Source organism: Pan paniscus, chromosome 4, assembly GCF_029289425.2.
Source record: "Pan paniscus chromosome 4, NHGRI_mPanPan1-v2.0_pri, whole genome shotgun sequence".
NCBI lineage: Eukaryota > Metazoa > Chordata > Mammalia > Primates > Hominidae > Pan > Pan paniscus.
In genome coordinates this window covers 141,950,679-141,974,592 of record NC_073253.2, presented here as the reverse complement: position 1 = coordinate 141,974,592, position 23,914 = coordinate 141,950,679, and the positions used below count along the sequence as shown (strand labels likewise).

Below are 23,914 nucleotides of genomic sequence, written 5' to 3'. Positions count from 1 at the left end.
CAGCCACAGCTGGAGCAGCTGGGATACAGGGCACCAAGTCCCTAAACTGCACATAGCATGAGGACCTGGGGCCAGTCCTGGAAACCACTTTTTCCCCCTGGGCCTCTGGGCCTGTGATGGGAGGGGCTGTCATGAAGGTCCCTCACATGGCCTGGAGACATTTTCCCCATGGTCTTGGGGATTAACATTAGGCTCCTGCTACTTATGCAAATTACTGCAGCCAGCTTGAATTTCTCCCCAGAAAATGGGTTTTTGCATATTCAGGCTGCAAATTTTCTGAACTTTTATGCTCTGTTTCCCTTTTAAAACTAAATGCCTTTAACAGTACTGACATCACCTCTTGAATGCTTTGCTGCTTAGAAATTTCTTCTGCCAGATACCCTAAATCATCTCTCTCAAGTTCAAAGTTTCACAAATCTCTAGGGCAGGGGCAAAATGCCACCAGTGTCTTTGCTAAAACATAACAAGAGTCACCTTTGCTCCAGTTGCCAACAAGTTCCTCATTTCCATCTGAGACCACCTCAACTTGGATTTTATTGTCCATATCGCTATCAGCATTTTGGGCACAGCCATTCAACAAGTCTCTAGGAAGTTCCAAACTTTCCCACATTTTCCTTTCTTCTTCTGAGCCCTTCAAACTTTTCCAATCTCTGCCTGTTACCCAGTTCCAAAGTTGCTTCCACATTTTGGGGTATCTCTTCAGCAACACCCCACTTCTGGTACCAATTTGCTGTATTAGTCTGTTTTCATGCTGCTGATAAAGACATACCTGAGACTGGAAAGAAAAAGAGGTTTTATTGGACTTATATGGTTCCACATGGCTGGGGAGGCCTCAGAATCATGGCAATAGGCAAAAAGCACTTCTTACTTGGTAGCGACAAGAGAAAATGACGAAGAAGCAAAAGTGGAAACCCCTGATAAACCCATCAGATCTCATGAGACTTATTCACTATCATGAGAATAGCACGGGAAAGACCAGTCCCCGTGATTCAATTAACTCCCCCTGGGTCCCTCCCACAACACATGGGAATTCTAGGACATACAATTCAAGTTGAGATTTCAGTGGGGACACAGCCAAACCATATCACTTCCCAACTGTTGGAGGATTATTTTGCTCCACACGAAGACAGGAGAGCAAAGTATTAACCAACAGGATGTGGAGTGCAGCAGTCCCACGGAGATCTGTTAACTCTGTGACTCTGAGCATGTACAGAACATAATCTCTGAGCCCATTCTCTCTTCTGAGAGAAAAAATAAACACACCTATTCAATGTTTTTGCTGCTTAATAAGTGATAATCTCTCTTATTACTAAACATGGGGAGAAGTTCTTATTTAAAAATATTCTGTTTATAGGAGTCACACAGTGGAATGGATAATACTGAGAAGAAAACATTTTTCCCCTTCCTGATTCTGAGATCTCATAGGTAATATTTGCTACATTGGTATCTCTCCATTCCCTGTCCTTGCTTTCCTTTTGTTGGGAAATCATTGCATCTAAAAAAAAAAAAAAAAAAGTAAGTGTTTCCCTAGCAATCATATTCAGAGAAAATAAAACAGTTTTTTAAAGTGAGTGAGTTACTTTGTGGTATTTAAAATTATACATGCTTATTACAGAAAACTGAGAAATAGAATTATCTCAAAAGAGCAAAAGTAAAATTTTAAACTCCATCCAAGCACACAAATACTGCATGATCTCACTTATATGTGGAATCTAAAAAAAGTCAAACTCATAGAAGTATAAAGTAAAATGGTGGTTACCCGGGGCTGGTTTTCGGAGTTGGGGGTTGAGATAGGGGAAGGGGGAGCAATTGGGTATGGGAAGATGTCATTCAAAGCATATAACATTTCAATTACACAAGAAGAAGAAGTTTTAGAGATCTGCACAACTTGGTGATTATAGTTAATAATGTATTATATATCTCAACATTGCTAAAAGAATAGATTTTGGGTATTTTGTTTATTTTTTATAATTAAAAAAAATTTTTTTTTTTTACTTACGGGTACAAGTGCAGTTGTGTTCCATGGATCTATTGCATAGTGGTGAAGTCCGGGCTGTTACTGCACCTATCTAAATAGAGTACATTCTACCTGATAGGTAATAGTTCATCCCTCACCCCCATTCTACCTTCCCACCTTCTAGAGTCTCCAATGTTTATTATTTCACTTAAAAGAGTAGATTTGAAAATATTCTCACCACAAAAAGTGATAAATATGAGGTGATAGTTATGTTAATTAGCTTTATTTAATCCATCCACAATGTAAATGTATATTGAAATATCACATTGTACCCCATAAATATGTACAATTATTCATCAATTAAAAATAAAATTTTTAAATAAGTAAAAAACAAAACACCTCTCATAATCCTACCCTTTAAGACTTCATCCACATCCTTCCTGTCCTTTTTTTTTTAAAATAAATGTTTAACATAGCTGTAGGAATCCACACTCTGAAATGAAGGGAAATATCTGTGAGCTAATACAATGAGACCTTGTTCTTGTCACTGTTTTTTGTGGAATCAAATTCAGCATACAGCTGAGCAATTTTGAATTTCCTGAAGGGTAGTTTAGAAAATGAAGTTCCAAAAGAACCCCTTTGTAGAGTGTGTCAAAACACTAGAGTGTGTCTGTTCTATAGGATGAAACCTAGCATTCAGTAATCCTCCAGTTGTCCCTTCTTATGGAAATGCCTCCTTGAGCCAGGAGAAATCTTACCATAATGTGTATCCTAGTTACAAAGCCATGCAAATCTAACATTTACATAGCCACAGAACTGGGTTTCCTCTTGAAATCCAGAACTGTATATGGCCCTCTATGCATCCTGATGATTCCCCAGGAGCATTTATGAACATAAGCGACTTTGGATAATTTATACAGCAAAAGAGACTATGGGAAATCCTTTGTAAGGTAGATTTCTCAGATCAGATCCCATGAGCCTGAGATTCAGAATGGTTTTGTTGTTAAGATATTGACTCAAGGACTAGACTGTGTGGGTTTGAATCTTAGCTCCACTACTAACTGGTTTTAGGATGTTAGGCAAGTTACCTAGCCTTTCAAAGTCTCAATTTCTTTATATGTCAAATGAAAATAATAGGAATAAACAGATTTGCTATGACGATCAAGTGAGTTCATGCATATGTGGTGCTTAGAAGTGTGCCTAATGGGTTGTTCAATAAATATTGTCACTATTGTTAATAATCAGGGTATGTGTGTGTGTTTATACTTGGCCATACTCCCCTTCTGCACAATCCCAAAAGAATCCCTTTGAGACTATAAACTCGCTAGAGCCAAAAATTCCTGTGTTCCACTCTTTGTCCTCAGCAGCACCTAGGACAGTCATATCTAGTTTGGCATAGATGCTGAATACTCCCTAGTTGGCTTAAATTGGCCAAAATCCTGGTTTTCTTCCTGCTTGTTTGGCGCCCAGTAAGTGCTTGGCTCCAGGCTCTGAGGGGTGGGAATGCAGTGGTGGAGAAGGAGGCTTTAGAGGATGGTGCCTGCTTTTTGTTCCTCCTCCTCTGGCATGATGGATTCTTCCCTTTAACTCCTTAGTGCCTCAAAGACAAGTAATGATCAAGGCTCCAGGTAGGACTGACTATCAAAACCAATAGCTGCTGCTAAGATTTGAGTATTTATAATGTACATGAGATTCCATCTCTATCCAGCACACCAGCCCACTGATGCTTTACAAGAAAGTCCTCAATGCCTCAGAGTTAGCTTTCATAGTTTTCTTGTTATAATTTTCAGCTTCCCATGTGCCATGCTAGGCACAAGGTACAACAGTGAACAGGACAGACATGGGCCCTGCCCTTTTAGAATCTAGTGAGGAAGATGGACATAGTGGATAGTAAGTACATGTGATAAATTCTATGTCAGGAAATGCGGGGTGCTATGGGAATCTTAGGAAGGTCACATAACTATTTTAACAAGTGAAAGAAGGCCAGTTATTTAGCTTTAGTAGGAAACAAAGCTCTTCTTAATAAAATATAAAGTAAGTGCCATATTGTGGGTTTGAAGATTTCTTTGTTCTATATGATGTATATTTTCTGTGCTGAGAAGAGGATAGTACACTAAAAATCGATATGTCTTGTAACTCAGTGTTTTATGGTCAACTTATAACACCTTCAACTTATAGAAGAATTAAGATTATCTTCTAAGGCAGGCTTTCCAACATTTAGATGCATGCATGAATATCCTAGCTTCCAGATACCTGCATCCATTTCCCTATGGCTGGTTATTTTTTTCTGAAACGGATTTTTTTCCAGCCTTCTGACAGTGTAGTGGCAGAAATACATAGTTTCTTCATGCTGTGTTTTTACTTTCCATTTTCGCAATAAAACTATATCACTGCAAAGGAAATCAAATCTAATCTGCAATATATTTAGCATGAAAGCAATAAGAAGCATTAATTCACTCCAGAAAGAGCAAAATACAGTCGGGTACTCAAAGGAAGAATCACCATGGAAACTGTTTTCTTGAAATTCTGTGCTCTCCAGGCTCCAGGCATGACTAAGTGAGGAAAGGAAGGCAAAGGGAAGAGAAGAAATATTTTACCCTTTCTGTTGTCACTAAAAATGCTGCTGAGGAATTTCTATGAATTATTGATCGCATGAATAGAAGTATATATGAATTAGAATTATTAAACTGTTGACTTTTAAATGAGTGTGTAAAAACACACTGAGAACTTGTTCCTCAGTGTTCTCCCTTCCTAACTGTCAAAATCCTATTGAGCAGTGTTCTCCCTTTCCTAACTGTCAATCATCCTATTAAGGTCAAAAGTTTTAAGAGAAGCACTAGGAATTATGATGATTAAAGAATTATGTAAGCTAGAACTAAGGTAAAATGTGTTTGCATGTAACTCCCAGATAGACTTGCTTTTGTATACCATTTTGAGATGATTATGGTTTCAGAATTTTTTCAAAGATATTAAATATGTCAAGATCAGCCCAGCTCCTGCCTTTGGGACCGTGTTAATGGGATGTGATGGAATTTCCCTAAGGAATTTGTTATAGATTAGATTCACTCTGTGTTTGTGTGCACATGTATATATCTCACAACGAGCCCACTCTCCTTGCTTTCTACATTTTTACCTCCTAATTTATAGATTTTTCTCACTGCAGCTATACGTTTGGATTATAATAGCTCTGATAAGAATAACTACCATGTGTTCAGTGTTCCCTGTGAGTCGATCGCTATGCTGAATTCTTTGCATTATAACATCAAGGGCATAAGCTTTTATTTGGGTGGAATTGTGTATTATTTAGCAAAACAACAAATTCAATAAAAGCTCACTAATAAAATAAATGTTTATATTCTCATGTAACCCTCAAAAAAAAAACCTATGAGAGTCCCCATTTTACAGCTGAGGAAACTGAGTTTTTGGGATGGCCATCGAGTACACTGGATCACAGAGCCAGTGAGTTGCAAAACCTGGATTTGAAATCATGTGGGAATCCTAAGTCCATGGGCTTAACACCACTATGTTTTCATTCTAAAGGACATAGACAACCTGCCTTTTTAATCTCTGTACAGACTCATAGCTGCCCAGGGTCTGGACATGTAAGTAGGACTTTGGTATATTCACAACAAATATATATTGAGAATCTACCATTGTACCAGGCACTGTCCTAAATATAAAAATTGAAAATAAGATAACATCCCTGCCTTCAAGGAACTTACAGTCCTCAGGAAATGTTGGCACGAATGAATGAAACAGACAAAATAGTCAAAGGTTCAGAGAAAAAAGGGATTGGTGAGATTTGTGGATTTGTTGAGTTTGTGTGGATGAATTTGTCCTGGCCCTCCAAGAGGGGGAGGAGCTTTTGTAAGGTGGGAGGAAGAGAAATAAACATTTAGGGTAAGAAAACATGATTTTAAGCACAGAGATGGGAATGAGTGAGAAGGGTTTCAGGACCTGTTAGAAGATCAGGGCATGTGTTTTAGAAAAGTGAGTTTGAACAAGTACATCGACCATTGGGCCAATCAGTAAAGAACAATGAAAACTGGGGCAAGGAGGTCTGGATTTTATCCTATCAACACAAGTGATCTTTCAAAGGATTCATGTGTTTATTCTGAGGTGTTAATTACTCACAATAACGAGCATTATTCTTTTGTATTCAGCTTAATGACTTTTATACATGTATACAACCATGTCGCCATTACCCACATAAAAGTACAGGACAGTTTTAGGACTCCGTAAGATTTTCTCTTTCCCACTCTTACTTAATTCTCCCTCGCCCAGAGATTATCAGTATTCCGACTTTTATGTGAGTGTTCAAAGGGAAGTGATTTTTTAAAATGACACTATGAAAGTTTAAAGGAAAGCTGAATGACTGATGGGATGTAGCACAAAGTGTGGAGGTGAGAGGTTTCAAACAGGGAGACCAACAAAGAGGATGTTATGAGGTTCACTCCAATTCATCCAGTCAATTAAATATTTATTGGACACTTATTATGTACCATACCCATACACTGGGAATACAGTGGCAACCAACATATGCTCTCTCAGTGAGGAGGCCAACAAATAAACAGTTACCTTACGGTGTAATAAATGCTATAATAGGAGGAAATATACATTGTGCTTAAAATGGGCATCTAACCAAGAATAGGAAAGTCAAGGAAGACTTCCTGGAGGAAGAGATGACAATCTGAGGATCGAGGATGAATAGAGATTAGCCAGGTTCCAGGCAGAGAAAGGCACATCCAAAGGCCCAAAGAGGAGCAAGGACCTGTTCATGTTTAGGTAGTGGCAGTAGACAAAAGAGAAATCAAAGAAAATAAGTTTTTTAATCAAAAGAAATGGCCAGACTTAGTAATTATATTCTATCACAAGAACCATGTCAAACTGGGTTTCTTCAACACTGGTACTGTATATAATTGTGTTTTATACTATGTATTAGGCATAACCTGATTGTGCAACATTGCAAAAAATTTCAGATGTTCAGCATTGCGGGCTTTTTCATTATTGTTTATACTGTGGGCAACCCACTTGCTTGTCAGTCATTTCTCTTTGAACTTGAGCCAGAAAAACCAGTCAGGCAATAAGATTTCTAACATCTTTCACCTACTTCTGTTAGATGAAGCTGTTTTCTTATTCTTTGTAGCGTATTTTGTAGCTTCCCCTTTTCTGGACTGGGCTGGGCTGTGCAAAGCAGCCAGGCTATGCCTTCTTCTGACTTTTAGTTTGTTTCCTGGGGCAGCTTTGAGAAAGCTATTGAGTTCTCAACACTCATTTTTTCTCTGATTCATCAGCAGATAACTCAGTAAGCAGAAAGTGGCCTTTGTAGCCCCACAGACCTGAGTTAAGCCCTAGCCTAAGTCTTACTAACTCTCTTTGTGACTTCAACAAGTTACTTAATGTCTCTAGGCTTTTGTTTTCTTGTCTGGGAATAATAGCATCCACTGCATATGGCGTAAATGTCATTAAAATCTAATGTTGTAAAAGCTGTAAGATAGTACCTAACATATAGCAGGTCTTCGGTAAATAGTATCTGGAGGTAGTAAAGTTGAGTGGTTTATAGCAAAAAGCTCTCAAGTTAGACTGCCTATGTTAGAAGGCTGGTTCTGCCAAAGGCTAGCTGGGTTAACATAAGCTTACAGTGACTCAGTTTCCTCATCTGTAAAATGGGGGTAGTAATAATGACATCTACCTTATGGTTTTATTGTGAGGGTTAAATGAGTTAATGCATGTAAAGTTCTTCACACAGAGCCTGCTGTGTGGGTATGCATATCTCTACATCCTATATTAGTAGTGTTCCTGTTAACCTTAATGATTATTGTTATTTTTACTTATTACTTGGTCCCATCTATGAGAATGGGAGAGCAGTACCTACCTATCCTGCAAGGTTGTTGCAAGAGCTACTTAAGAGGTATGCATGGCTCAGTGCCAGGCACGCAGTGGGCTCCTGATAAATGTTTGTTGAGTGAATGAGAGCAAAGTGCTTCTCTCTGAATGTTTTCTGTAAATGTTTCGCCTTAATGATCACTGGGAGCTTCCACATAGAAGGAAGTGCCAAAGAAGCTCACAGGGCGGCAGCCTGGCTTGGGCCTGGTGGAATCCAATGATGTTGAACAAAATAGATTCAGATCAGTCTATTTGGTGCCATTGAAACTGTGCCAACGAGCAGCAAAATGTGATTTCATGTTGGGAGAGTGCCAGGATCCTGGTTTGCAAATCAAAGAGAATCCTACCTATTTCTAGCACCTTCTCTCTTTCTCCCCTCAAGATTCTTCTGTGTGGGTTTTCTTACCTTTGAAAGAGCCTCTGGATGTTTCACAAAATCAGGCCCCAGATGTTTGAAAGACTTTTGCAGACAAGGTAATCAATCCATTTGGTGGCCAGATGCTGTCTGAAAATTTTCCTGCTACAGCACTGCAAGTTTCTAAATTCATTAGAAACATAAATTAATTAAATCTAATCAACAGTGGGTGATGCAGAAGATTAAATAGTGAAAAACAAATACATTTCCAACAGGGTCATATTAGAGGCAGAGAAAAACAGCTCCAGTTTGGAGGTAAATGTCAAGTTAACCCTTCATGTGATATCCTCGGAAAACTTAGCCAGGCCTGAGTCCCAGGTGAGGCTGTGGTTCTTTCCAAATTAAGGCTGCCCTGGTGGGTTAATTGACTTTTCAAGAAACAAAAAATAAATTATCTGTTTCTCTAAAACATTTTGGAGTGGTCTGATTCTCTTATGTATTCACAGAAGTGAAAGTCTCCATCATTCCTTTATCATGAAAAGTCTCTAGAGATAGGATTTGCAAGTGGCTATGCACTATGTATAAAGCAGTATTTTTCAGTAGCATTCTATAGTCAGATAAATTTGGAAAGAGAGTGAAGTCTTCTTTACTCCACACTAGAATAAGTTACCTGAGTTCAGGATTGTCTGAACTGAATCTGTCAATATTCAGATTTAATATTGACTGTCAATACTGAATCTCCAACACCAAAAAGAACAGTGCCTGGCAAGTCCTTAATAAAATCTTAATAAATATCTGTAAGTCCTTAGTAAATATCTGTTAATGTATGAATTGTGGGTGAACTTCTTTCTGATGGGACAACTCAATATTTACCCAGATAAATCCCCAAGATGAGGGACAGTGTATGAGCTATTTCCCAACAGTGTTCGACATCTTCCCCCCAAGAAACAGCATCTTAAGGAACTAATGGTCCATACGATATATTTTAGATTAACTAAGTTTTGAAGTATTGTTGTATAGCACCCCTATCCTTTGTCCCATATCCTCTACCCTCAGTCTAAATGAAACTGGAGAAGATTCAGGGTGAGTGAATAGTGAATTCATGCAGTCAACTTCTGGGTAAGAGGCTGTCCTCCAAGGATGTGCTCAGCTTACTGGTTAGGCCAGCCCTTAGTTGTGATTTGACTGTTTTTTCATTCCACACTTGCATTTGCAGTTTTGACTGTTTTTTCATTCCATACTTGCACTTGCAGTGCTGACAAATGACCTAACGCTGTGTGGATAAAGGTGTTGCTACCTTGCATGCAGCCCTGTAGAGAGGTACCAGTTTGCAGAGGATACCACTCAACAGTAAAGAGCAGCAGCTGCTAACTCAGATGCCTACAGAGGCAAAGTAGCGTAAAAGATGAAAGCAGAGAGGTAGAGGAAAACCTCAGGAGGGTAAATGGGAGCTGGCACTTGACACTAAGGCTGGGGGTACACTAGGAAATGTTAGGAGGTGCAGTAAATTCAAGACCTATGCCCTTCTAAAGGGAGCAGCTGCTTCCCCACTCAAGCCAGGAATGGCCATATGGGAATGCCAGCTCGATGTTGCCAATCTTCATTTTTCTAAAGAAACTGAAAAATCTCAATTGTTTAAAATGAAACTTTATACTTTTTAGATGATAGAAACTCATTCAAAATATTGGAAACCTTTTTGTGGGCTAATACTGCAATGTTAATAAACTAGTCCAAATAAAATAAATCTGCTTGTCAGATATGACCTATCCACTCCAACTGGTATCCTCTGGGCTATTTGGTCCCATGATGTGGAGCTGTGGAGCCTTGCTCTGCCTTATCTGGGATCCAGATGAGTGATCCACTGGGAACAACAACAACAAATTATATATATTGAGGAGCTACAATGTGCAAGGCATCATGCTAAGCTCCTCCCCATCCTTATCTCATTTAATCCTCATAATTCCCCTCCAAAATGGTACCAATATTATTCTTATTTTACAGATAAAGAAACTGAGATTCAGAGAACTCAAGTAACTTGCCCAAAGGCACATCACTTGTAAATAACAGAGATGAATGGTATCTTTCTGACACCTAAAGTCATTCTGTTAACCATTCATTATGTTACTTCTAGGTAAAATACTATACTAACATTTAGTGCTTATGTGTGTCAGGTACCATTCTAAGTGCTTTGCATAAATTTATGTACATAATCCTCAACATAATATCATCATCTCCATTTTGCAGATTAAATAAGTAGGGGGCAGAGAGAGAGGTTAAATAATAAACCCAAGATTTGCCAGCTAGTAAATGTGGAAGCTATTATTTAACCTGGGATTACAAGACTGCTATTGATCAACTCTTAGAATTATTTCTCAAGACAAAGTCCTAGGTCAGGCACATAGAAGGTGCTCAGTAAATAGTTTTCAATGGACAGCAAATCTCATTTTCGTCTTGGGATTCTGTGCTGCAGGTGTGGTTGTTGCCTCTGAGTAGCTGCTATTTCAGCCATTATTTCATGTGACTCACTGGCAGCTGTCACTCAGGCAGCCTTCACTGCATCACTTTGCTAATTCCAGGCATGCAGAGCAAAGACCGACAAGCCCTAGAAGCTGGCTCAGCCTCTAATGAACTGTCTAATCCAGAAATCCCTTCTCAGGGATCGGGCAATCCAATTCAAACTGCGTATGTGATTGAAATAGTTCACTGGGTCAGACTTCTTGGCATATAAAGATCTTCCCACCCAGTCTCTGGTGTTCGATTGCCTTTCTTCCTGCAAATTGAAAGGGTGGAGACTGGTTTAGACAAGGGCTGGAATTTAAGTAGCAGAAGGGTGTGTGTGCATTTTATAATGCATGTGTTTTCGTGTATATGATTAGCTCAGCATAGACCTTATTAACTAGAATGAAGAAAATGCGGATTTTATTGGTTTTCAAATTTTCATGATCCCATAGTTCTGCTACATTCAATTCAACTGAAAACCAAATGTACGTGTGTGTGTAAGAACAACATTAGAGGATATAATCCAAATGATCAGGCTACAAATATTAATAAATATTCTATAAAACCATACTTTTTTTTTTTAAGATGGGGTCTCACTCTGTCACCCAGGCTGGAGTACAGTGGTGCGATCACAGCTCACTGCAGCCTCAACCTCCTGGGCTCAATCTGTCTTCCCACCTCAGCCTCCTGCGTAGCTGAGACTATAGGCGTGTGCCACCACGCCAGGCTAATCTTTGTATTTTTTGTAGACATAGGATTAGAAAACCATACTTCCATTGAGCAATGCTTGCATGTCTACTATGTGTCAAACATTGGGCTAGGGGCCAGGAACACCACTGGTTAAAAAAAAAAAATCAGCTGTGATTCCTGTGAATTATGAATTCTTATGAATTATGTAGTCTTACAAGGGAGACAGACATTAACAATAAACACTCAAAAACATACATAATATACATAATGATGAATTCTGGTAGATGCATTAAAGAAAAAGGATAGAGTACTATAAAGAACAATGTGAAGACTTTAAAATAGGTTGTCAGAAAAGTCCACTCTCAGGAAGTGCTGCTGTTCAAGCTGAAATTTTTTTAAATGAAGAGATGTTGGCTAAGGAAAAGGGAGGACGGGGGACTAGTTTAGGCAAAACATGTTTCCCCCAATTAAGGGGGAAAGCAGGAAATTTATGAGATCCTGAAAGCAAAAGTAGGCTAGAAAATGGTAAGGAGGGAGGTCAGGGGATAGTTTGAGAGGGAGGAAAGGGCCCGTTCACAAAGTTTTCTTAATGATGACCTACCAAAAGGTTATATTACCCCAGAGCTTCCCCAAAATGGTGTCTAGTACATTTTACTGTTGATACAAGTTCAGTTGAAGAAGCAGGAGGTATATTTGAGATTATGGCCAGTGTTGAGTCTATATCTTCAGTGCTTAATGGTTTGGTTCCTTCTGTTACCTGATAAAATATTGACATATCATTTTTTATTCCCCAAGAACTTTGCAGAAAACAATGCATCACAGTCAGTGCTAGAAACCTGCTATGGTGTGTGTTGGAAAGAAAGGAATTTTGCCAACGCATTTCATAGTTATGGACTTTTTCAAGCTTGAAGCTTTTTCATATCCTCCAAAGGCAATAACTTAGGTTGTTGGAATCAGTACTTGAAATGTTCCCCAAAAATAGAGTCCTTGGAGGTATGGAAATGTGATCTGATTTTTACTCCTCTCCTATCTGCTATTCCTGGAGAAAGCATTTCTGAAAATGGCCTAGGTACTAGATTTCTCAAATACTAGTTTTATTTCAGAGGTGTCCCAAGCTATAAGCCTATAGCAATGAACAATTAAAAATGACAATAAGTTGTAGGTAAAAATGGAACATGTGTGACTTTAAGCTAAGCAGAGAGCTGTCATGTGCATTACATAAACCCAAAGTCAGTTGTCCCCATGAGAATCCTAAATCTCCAGTTGTGAACCATTTATGTCATGTTTGCTATGCACAGAATAAGATCCTAGGTACTGAAAAAGATGCTTTCTACTAAAGAAATAAATATTATTCTGTCTTCAGGGAACTTATAATCTAGTTAAACAGATAACACATACACAAAGTATATTTGAGCCATCTATCAACATTCATACCATAATCCAATAGAAATGAGTCATGCCTGATAAGAAGATGCCAGCTAAGTTAGTGAAGTTTTAAATGTAAACTATCTTTACTTGGTTTCTAGAAGAGAATAATTTTCAACTGGGTGTTGGAAGGGAAACAGGATAAGTTCTAAGAGGATAATTTCCAGATTGAAGAATTGTTTAAGCAAAGATCTGAATGCAGGGTAGTATTGAGTGATGGTCTCAGATCCCACTAGGGATCCAGAGATTCAGAAGTACCATGAAAATAAGATGCAGAATTTCACAAATATAAGTACATGCATATTTATGGGGAAAGGATTTATAGCTTTTATTGGATCCTCAAAGATGTCCGAGATCTCCTAATAAAGGTTAAGAGCTAAATTGTATTATTAGAGAAAGGTTCAGATTTTACATTCTTTTATTCATCAAACATTAATTGTGCTTAGTAGAGTCAAAATTGAGTAAAATAGGAATTCTGCCTTTAATGAAATACATTTCAGTTAGGAAAATAGAACAAGTGCACATGTAAGTGACAATGTCATGGATCTCATGTAAAAGTACAAAGAGTTACAGTTTTTGTGAGGAAGAAGGAATTTTTTCCAATCAATGAAGCTTAGAAAAGCTTCATGGAATAGGTGACATTTGAGCTGGCCTTGAAGGATTTGTGTATTTACTTTTTTATTTAGTCAGTAAACAAGTGTTTTTTGCAAACCTACTAGATGCCAGTCCCTATGCTAGGTCCTCAGATTATAATAATGCAGAAGATCCTGCCCACGAGGGACATGCTGTCTCAAAGAATGAGATGTCAACAGGCACAATTAATGACAAGAATATATTAGATAAATGAAATGGCATGAACAGTTGGTCAGCAAAGATTGTATTTGCTTTGAGAGTCTGAGGAGTTAAACTTTGATGGAGTATGTGACAATGATGGAAAAGTGAAGATTGAGCCCAGAAGATACACTCTGCTGTGTTAAGAAGTAACACCTACAACTGTGAGTGAAAGATGAAAAAAGAATTTATATAGAAAAAAGAAGAGCTAGTAGACAGAAGAGAATAGGAACAAGAAATAATAGAAAGTGGAGGGAAAAGAAGCAGTCCACAAAAAGGCAGGTTCTGAACACAAGCTTTGGAACTACAATTGGGTTTAAATCCCAGCTCCACAACTAGTCTTCCAAACATGAGCAAGTTATTTATCCTGTCTGAGCCACCATTTTCCCATCTGAAAAATGGGGTAAGATACTAAAACTCATGGAGTTTGAGTGACAATTAAGTGATATAACGTAAAACACAAGGCACAGATCATGACCAAAGTCAGTATCCAATATATGACGATGGATCTATAGATTTAGGAAGAGAGTGTATGTATATAGAGGGTCGAACGCCGTGCCTGGCTTGCAGTAGGCCAACTCAATAAATGGTAGTTTCAAAGAAAAACTATGCTTTTCTAAACTGTGCAGTGCTGGTGTTTCTCTTAGACTATAATGTCTTGAGACCAAGTCAATAGCTAGTTAATTTCAGTGAGTCTTCTTTATGACAGTTGCAATTCTCTACCTGTAGTCATACTGCAGGAAAGGAATGTGCAGCTAAAAGAGTTTTCCATTAAAGACTGATGTCCTGGAAGGGAGATCTACAAATCACTTGGAAAGTTCCTGGCACCATCACCTGGGTCTGGCCATTCACAACATGTCTGTAAATCTTGCACAGGGAAAGGATGAGAGTGTAGGGTTTTTTTCCCCACTCTGACAGACTGGTTTTTATAAGATATTAAGGATACTGGTGAAAGTTAAGGAAGGCCAAAAGGAGGTCAGCCTACCCATGTGGAAGTGATCTTGTAGTAGATTTCTCATCACTTTAAAGTGTATATGAGTTAGCAGCCTTCTGCCTGGTAGGCAGATAGTAGGTAGCTAAAAGAACAGAGTCCTTTCTGCTCTCAGCTTCAAAAGGAGAAGGGAAGGGAGGGAGAGATGAGTGGAAAGCAGAAAAGAGAGAAGAGGTGTGAGGTCAGGGGAGAGGGAGAGAAGGTAAGGAGGAAGAAACAAAAAAAATTAAGAGGTCTTTTATTCATAGCAATCACATGGATCTCTGAAATGAGAGAGTCCTGTTGTGTTATACAAGACTCTATATCATCTGACCCTCCCATTTCTCCTACCTATTTACCCCTTGTTTGTTCTGCTCCAGGCACACTGATCCCTTAACACATGTTCGTTTCCCTCTTAGGGTCTTTCCACTGTCAGTTTCATCTCTTTGGAACACTCTTCCTACAGATACCTGCATCGTGAACGCCTCCACTCCTTCAAGTCTCCCCCATGAAGTCTGTCACAACCACCCTATTGAAATTGCAGCCTCCCTGCAAATGCCAGTCCTGTTCTTCTTACTCAGCTCTATTTGTTTTCCTTAGTACATAACATACAATGTAATTTAGTATGTTCATTGATGATTGTCTTTTCTCCACAACTAGAATGTAAGATGCATGAGGACAGATATCTTATCTATTTTTAATTGATAGTCTTTAATATCTGGAATAGTACTTTACACGTAGTTGGTGTGTTCAATGTACATTTGTTGAGTGAATAAATGGGTCAATGAATGAATTAATTAACCCTAAATCTTGAGACATTGTTTGGAGATTCTAGCAGGGGAACGCAGCTACTCATATACCCTTGACCGAAGACCAGTCCTCCTCTACTGGGGATGGTCATGCTCTTCAACCCATTGTGCAGCTCTGGGAGGGATGCACAGAGTGGTGAGGGAGGAAGGAGACACCCGCCTAGCCATCTGGGTCAGCCAAATCAACCCTGGCGATCAGTGGGGTGACAGATGTTGCAACCAGATCACCCTTATGTCCTATTAACATTAAACCTTTCCTGACTTTTCTAGTTTTAATATTATTCATTGTTATCTAAACTGCTACATGACCATGAAGTCAAATATAATAGATTTTCTAAATATCCGATTTTCAGTGGATAGATAAAAGCAGTAAGTATTTACTATACTGCCTTTATCCTGATGAATATTTATTAAAGATTGGGTCCTGCTGCTGATGAAAATCAACACTAGTTTATTCATTCTGTATTTTACTCTTACCTACTGTGTGTACAGTATTGCATTCAGTGCTTTAAAATATGCATATTATCCAAAAGAGAGCATACTTTATAATCTTCTTCAAAATACCACAACTCCTAGCCAGAAACTAGAAGGAGGGAGAAAGAGAAAAAATACTAAGTGATTCATGGTATTATAATTGGCACGCTTGTTTCTAATACTTTCCATTTTATTTGCTAAGACCCTTGAAAAACCATCGTAACATAATAATACCTTGTGAACTATTAGCAATATATTTTGTTTGACATCGGGACCTCATGTTTTAGGAGGAAAAAATCAAATCCTTGCCTATCATATTCTTCATTCATTTCTTTAGGCCCACCTACAGTTTAACAAAAATATGCATTGTATTTAGTGTTCAATTTGTCCTTTAGAGAAATAAAAGAGATTTATTGCATGCAAGAATATGGCTGAGATGTGTTTCCTTGAGTTCTGATAAGGACTTCTGCTTCCCTCTAGGAAAAAAAAAAAAATTCTTTGACTTAAAAATTTCTATGATCAGAATCTTTGAACAACCTTTCCCCAACATTGTAATTGTATCCCAATCTCCCATTACCTCCCAGTCCTCTAACTGAGAGTTTCACAAGGGCAAGTATCAGTTGTGTTTGTTTATTACTATATCCCTGGTACCCAGCCCAGTGACATGCACATAATAGGCGTTCATTAAATTGAGTCCTTTCATCTCAGATGTATTTGCTCATCCACTTTGGCTTTATTACCACCTCCATGCCCTCTCCCAAGTAGGACCGTACCTGGACGTCCTCTCTCCCCCAACCCATCTGCTTTCTCTTCCTGTTATTCATAGGACCCCGAATCCCTGCCAATGCTGCAAAGGCTTTTTAGGACAAGATCTATTATTTATTGAGCAATGTATCTCATTCTAAAATCATCAAACACTCACTATTCCAAATGAGAACTTTTTCTTGCTTCACATCTTAAGTAAATGTTTACATCTACCCAGCATACATATTTTGATTATTGGTACTTTGTTTAGGGTTATCCATTCTCTATATGTTGGTCCACTTTGGTACTGGCTCTCTTCAGTGCCCATTCAGTGATCCATTAAAGAAAAAAGATCGATTGCTTGATGACTTGTGAGCATAGAAAAAAAAAGATTGAGAAGCATCTGTTATATACTAAGAGACTCAGCTAGGCACTGAGGGTTTAGTGGTGAACAAGTTCCTTGTGAAGTTTACAATGAAGAGACTGAAACAGGCATATAAATGATTCTAATATCATTGTGATAAATGCTAATGATTAGTGGTGATAACTTATAAAGGCAAAGTATGGGGAGCAATGAGGCTGCATAATAAAGGGAGCTGTGTTGGGCTTAAAAGAAGTCACACAGGGCTTCTTAAGGAAGTGATACCTGAGCCAGTCCCAAAATATGGGGAATTTTAGCTTCCACAAAGTGGATACCATGTCTTACTGACTTCAGAACATCTGGCAAAGCAAAATTTCTGACCAAACATGTGCCAGATGCCATAATATGTGTGTTTGGGTAGCAGGTAGCACAGGGCCTACCCAAGAACTCCCATTTCCCCACAGATGTGAGAACTTTCTCATTTTGGACCTGGAGTCCTGCTGACTTTGGGGTCAGCCATAGATGTCCCATGTTGTGTGGATAATAGATCTGAATGATTGACAGAGTTTGTATTGCCTGAGCAGTTAATTACTCCTCTGCTTTTTGAAAAATTGGGTGACAGATGGTAAACACCTTGACAGCAGATTCCACTGTAAACCACACAGGCATGTAGGCAAGTCTGGACTGCTATCAATTTCCCACTGGATTTTTCTGTACTCAGAGACTTATAATTTTTAAGACTCCTTTGCCCTTTAGGCAAGTTTTGTTCCAACTATGGGAAAATTTTATCTTCTAGGCTTCTATGTTGCAGGAACTTGTTTTGAATAAAAGGCAATCTTTATCAACCCACATGTCCTTGGGTTGATTCAAACCTGTTTAGTGTTGGAGATTTGGTCAGCCTGGGGAAGCTGTGTGCATTTTAAGGGGAACAGCATGGCATTCATTACTCACCTGCTTCCCACCATCTGGATTTTCACAGCTCAGCAAGCATGGTGGGCTTCCTGCATATTAGCAGGGAAAGCTTGGCTCCTAAAGAGGGTGTGGCTAGGTCCCTCTGAAGTCATAATTTTACAATGAACACCATGAATAAATTGGGGTTGGCATTCTATCCCAGTAAGCTGCTTTCATATTTGAATGGTTGAAAAATAATACACCATCTCCACAGCAGGGGAAGGAGGAAAAACACAAATCATCTTAATACTAGGAATCAAGCAAGTGGGAAGGAAAATTGGTTGTGTGGTAGAGTAAAGTGGAAATGTGCATGTGAGAGTTTGTGCAAATATGTTGTAAGGCAAGGGAGTTTCCAACTCAATATGCATTAATAACCTGGCCCTGTGCAAAGTGCTATAAGGAAAACAAAGATGGAAAGACATGTATAGTAGCATGAATTTAGATGAATATAACAGAAAACTTACTAACAGTAGCTTAAACCACAGGGTTTAACAATTTCAGACATAGGCTGTCTTAAGGTAGGTTTTAGTTGCTCAACAGTGTCATCAAAGATATTGTCCCATTCTCCCATCTGTCATACTCAGCTTCTTAGCCTTTTAAAGTCCATAGGCTTATTACCTCATGGTCACATGATGGCTGCCACAGCCCCACGTATTATGAACACATTTAATTACAAACAAAGGCAGGAAGCAATGAAGAGTCCGGTCAGAAGGCCTTCCCTCACTTACTTCCTTTTATTCAGGGAAGAAAACTCTTTCCCAGAATCTCTGTCCCCCTCCTGCTTCCCCAGTAGACTTTCCTGTATGCCTCATTGGCCAGATCTGGGTCACACAATTACCCCTAGCCACAAGGGAGGCTAAAAAGCAAGTATGTGGGTTTTCCAGCCTCTACAGTGGGACAGTAGGAGGCAGGCAAGGAAGAAAGACTCTGAGTAGGAGTAGCCAACCAAGAGTATCTGCCATGACACAACACATGCCATTAATGGGCTTGATCTACAGGGTCAGACTGACATTTAAGCAGTGCCCATTTTTTAATACTGCACTTATGGTTAAGTAGGAAACAGCCATTGTGATAAGAGCTTGGGACTTGGAGCTATTGGACCCTTCTATCTGTATTCTTTCATCTAAGAGGTAAACCAGCACCAGGTTGAAGATAAAACCAGTATGCACAGAATTAATTAAATGAAAAGAAGAATATTCAGTATCCAAATACCAGACACTGATTGGATGACAGAGGAAACAATTCTGGATCAAACAGAATGTATTACACACAGTAGGTCAAGGATAGCAAGCATGTGGCATGTGTAATCGGAACTGTGTATTTACTACTTCTGTCTTTAGTACCAAACTAAATGAGTGTGAGAAGCAGTGTCAAGTTAAGAAGGTAATGCTACTGAATCAGGAACTCAAACATAGTTCCATTTAAAGACAAGGGCATAGGTGTAAAGGTAGAATACTTCATGGATAACGTAGCTTGGATGCAGGTTGGCAAAAGTGTATTGATGAATTTTTTTTAGCTCCATACCATCCAAACAGAATCCCAAATAGTAATAACATCTAGACAGAAAGATTAAAAAAAATCTTTGACTCTGTGTACTAAGAAAATAATTATTGGTGCCAAATCAAGTTGAGTCATATCAATAGAGACACTGTATCTACACAGCATTTTTAACTCTTACAAGCTCTTATATCTATCAGTTCATTTTATTCCCATAATTTTACTTCTTTTGGAAGAATTGTCCACTAAAAAGAGCAGTGTGAAGGAACTTTCTGGGGTCAATGGAATTGTTCTATATCATGATAGTGGTTATGGATACATATCTCTATGCATTTGTCAAAACCTGTAGAACCGGATGCCACAAAAAGTGAATTTTACACACACACACACACACACGCACATACATACATAGATATACAGATATACAGTGTTTTTTTTTTTTTTTTGAGACCAAGTCTGGCTCTGTCACCCAGGTGTGAGTGCAGTGGCATGATCTCGGCTCACTGCAACCTCCGCCTCCCAGGCTCAAGTGATCCTCCCACCTCAGCCTCCCAAGTAGCTGGGACCACAGACATACACCACCATGCCAAGCTAATTTTTTTTATTTTTGGTAGAAATGGTGTTTCACCATGCTGCCCAGCCTGGTCTCGAACTCCTGAGCTCAAGGGATCCATCTGCCTCAGCCTCCCAAAGTGCCGAGATTATAGGTGTGAGCCACCGTGCCCAGCCTATATATAAATTTTAAATTTTTAAAAAATTTTAAAGCTGCTGAGATGAGTGCTAAAATCTTTCATTCAGTTTGAAAACAAATTAAAATTGTTTACAAGTTAAAAATTGTTCAAGTATTTATGGTTATGGCAAAATATAGAAAATACCGAAGATTTAGAAAAAGACCATAAGAAAATAAATTATGTACGTTCTACACCAAAACAGTACAATTTTGGATTCTCTCTGATAAACTTTTGTCTATAGAGAGAGAGTGTGTGGGTATGTGTAGTCATTAACAATTACTTGTAGGAGAGTCAGATTGTAAAGGAAACTTAGTTTTATATTTTAAGTGCCACCTTGTCATTAACAGAAGTTTCTATAAGTGTACATATTGCTTTACCTGTTAGAAAAGATATATTCTACCAAGAAGCAGCTTCTCCACTCCTTCTGGAATCTCCGCCTGGTTCAGCCCGCCTGCCTCCACTCCTGCCTCCACCATGTCCATCAGGGTGCAGAAGTCCTACAAGGTGTCCACCTCTGGCACCCGGGCCTTCTGCAGCTGCTCCTACACGAGTGGGCCTGGTGTCTGCATCAGCTCCTTGAGCTTCTCCTGAGTGGGCAGCAGCAGCTTCCGGGGTGGCCTATGGTGGGGCCAGTGGCATGGAAGGCATCACTGCCGTCCCAGTCAACCAGAGCCTGCTGAGCCCCCTTAACCTGAAGGTGAACCCCAACATCCATGCTGTGTGCACCCAGGAGAAGGAGCAGATCAAGACCTTCAACAACAAGTTTGCCTCCTTCATAGACAAGGTATGGTTCCTGGAGCAGCAGAACAAGATGCTGGAGACCAAGTGGAGCCTCCTGCAGCAGCAGAAGACGGCTGGGAGCAACATGGACAACATATTCGAGAGCTACATCAACAGCCTTAGGCGGCAGCTGGAAACTCTGGGCCAGGAGAAGCTGAAGCTGGAGGCGGAGCTTGGCAACACGCAGGGGCTGGTGGAGGACTTCAAGAACAACTATGAGGATGAGATCAATAAGAGTACAGAGATGGAGAATGAATTTGTCCTCATCAAGAAGGATGTGGATGAAGCTTGCATTAACGAGGTAGAGCTGGAGTCTTGCCTGGAAGGGCTGACGAGATCAACTTCCTCAGGCAGCTGTATGAAGAGGAGATCCGGGAGCTGCAGTCCCAGATCTCGGACACGTCTGTGGTGCTGTCCATTGACAACAGCCGCTCCCTGGACACGGACAGCATCATCGCTGAGGTCAAGGTACAGTACGAGGAGATCGCCAACCGCAGTCGGGCTGAGGCCGAGAGCATGTATCAGATCAAGTATGAGGAGCTGCAGACGCTGGCTGGGAAGACCTGCGTCTTACAAAGACTGAGATCTCTGAGATGAACCGGAACATCAGCTGGCTCCAGGCTGAGACTGAGGGCCTCAAAGGCGGGAGGATTTCCCTGGAGGCCCGCATCGCAGATGCCGAGCAGCGCAGGGAGCTGGTCATTAAGGATGCCAACGCTAAGCTGTCCGAGCTGGAGGCCGCCCTTCAGCAGACCAAGTAGGACATGGCGCGGCAGCTGCGTGCCTACCAGAAGCTGATGAACATCAAGCTGACCCTGGACATCGAGATCGCCACCTACAGGAAGCTGCTGGAAGATGGAGAACATGAGTATCCATACGAAGACCACCAGCGGCTATGCAGGTGGTGTGAGCTTGGCCTATGGGGGCCTCACAGGCTCTGGCCTCAGCTACGGCCTGGGCTCCAGCTCTCGCTCTGGCGCAGGCTCCAGCTCCTTCAGCCGCACCAGCTCCACCAGGGCCATGGTTGTGAAGAAGATCAAGACCCGAGATGGGAAGCTGGTGTCCTCTGATTTCCTGCTCAAGTGAACAGCTGCGGCAGCCCCTCCCAGCCTGCCCCTCCTGCGGCTGCCCCAAAGCCTAGGAGGGAGGCTGCTGTGCAAGGAAGCACAGGGAACAGGAGACTTACCTGAGGCTCAGCCCTAGCCCTCAGCCCACCCGCGGGGGAGTTCACTGCCTGGGGACCCCCGCCCCTTGCCCATGCCTCCAGCCACAAAACAATTCAATTGTTTTTTGTTTTGTTTTGTTTTGTTTTTCTGTCCAAGATAAAACCTCAGCTAGCTCTGCCAAAAAAAAAAGAGAGAGAAAAGATATATTCTGAAATGAAAACACTTTGACAAACTTGCAATCATTTGACATAAACTGTTTTATTGACTGATTATTTTCTAAATTTTATGACATATTAACATCTTTCAACAAGGTCATCTTGGCATAATCCCAGTAGGAGTATTTGGGTTTGGCCATAACCAGACTTTTTTCCTATCCCCTCCCCAACCCCCTATTTGTGGAAAATATGCTCAAATGCACTATTTCAGTTACCAAAACTTACCAAAGTAAACCTTATCAGAGAAAATGGATGCTGACTTTGGACCGTGATCCAGGACCCAAGAAGGAGACCACAGTTTTATATGGATGGGAGGAACAACTGTAATTCCCATCAGGACGCCTAAGAATCCCGTTTGTTTAATGATCCACAAAGTAGTCATTGCCAGTCTAGCTAGAAGCCTCTGTGCTGGGATGACAAATGATACACATCCTACCTCCCCCACCACCCACCCAGATTCATTACCCATTAATCATGGCACCCCAGCCTAGAAGTGACCCCGCAAAACCTTCTCAACACAAACCTGGTAACTATGATCATTTCACCATTATCATTCACTATGAAATATATTTTCTGTTCTGTTCTTAGCTGAAGGTGAAAACTACCAAAACCCAATCCAGTCATCAGAAATAAAGCCAGGTATTGAGTAGGCAGAACTAGTCAGCTGATGCAAGTAGGGTAAATGACTTTATGATATTATCTACCAAATGTTTCTTAGATGAAAGATAAAACATTTAATGGGCTCTGAAAACTAAATTGCATTACCCTTGCATTTCCATCTCTATGATTGATGTTGAGAGGTCAGTGCTAGTGACCTGGTCAGTAAGATATTCCATCTGTAGACTTTGAGTTTAGATCCTAAGTCTAAACTGAGTCTCCATTTTATCAAAACAGTCACCCTGCTATGTGAGTTGTATATCACCTAATAATCCAGGTGCCTGCCTCAACTCAATTCTCTGGCATTGCATAGACTCCAGCCTAGCATGATACTGCAAGAGACTAGGGATGAACTAGGAGATTCCTCTGTTTCCGTAAGCCTCACAATCATTAGCCTCACATGCGTATCATTGTTAAGTCAATATCTATTATTCAGGTAAATAATACTTTATGTATGAAATTACCAGTCTAGAACTTTTGTAGGATGCTGAGATTGATTTAAAAAAAAATAATAAACTCAGCCTTAATAGTGCCTATTGAGCTAGAAATGGGGTTACCAGGCCACCATCTTGTGGAAATTAAATCAGCACAAATAGATTTGGAGCAAGGCAAACTTCACACTACCCAGGGTTTCCTTTAAAAATCACTTTAACTACATTTGACCTTTCTAGCTGTTTCTGGCTTTTGTTTTTAGTCAATGTGTACTTCATCCACATCTATATACAACAGAGGAAAAATGCTCAAGTTTGTAGTTTCTTGATCAACAGCATGATTAGGCTGAGCATTTAATGAAATGTGGAATTGTCATATAAACTTAAAGGTGAAATTTAAAGGTGAAAGCCATGTTGAACTTGATGAATTGATTTCTGTGGATCATGATTTCAAATGACGTTATTATCTCTAAACTTGCTACCTT

General features: G+C 39.9%; 1 protein-coding gene and 1 pseudogene across 16 annotated transcripts in view; both read left to right on the top strand.

Moving 5' to 3' along the window:
• PPP2R2B (protein phosphatase 2 regulatory subunit Bbeta) overlaps positions 1-23,914 on the top strand; it is a 483,915-nt gene that overhangs the window by 351,271 nt on the left and 108,730 nt on the right. The window lies entirely within an intron of this gene.
• LOC106634805 (keratin, type II cytoskeletal 8-like) lies at positions 18,350-23,371 on the top strand (annotated as a pseudogene).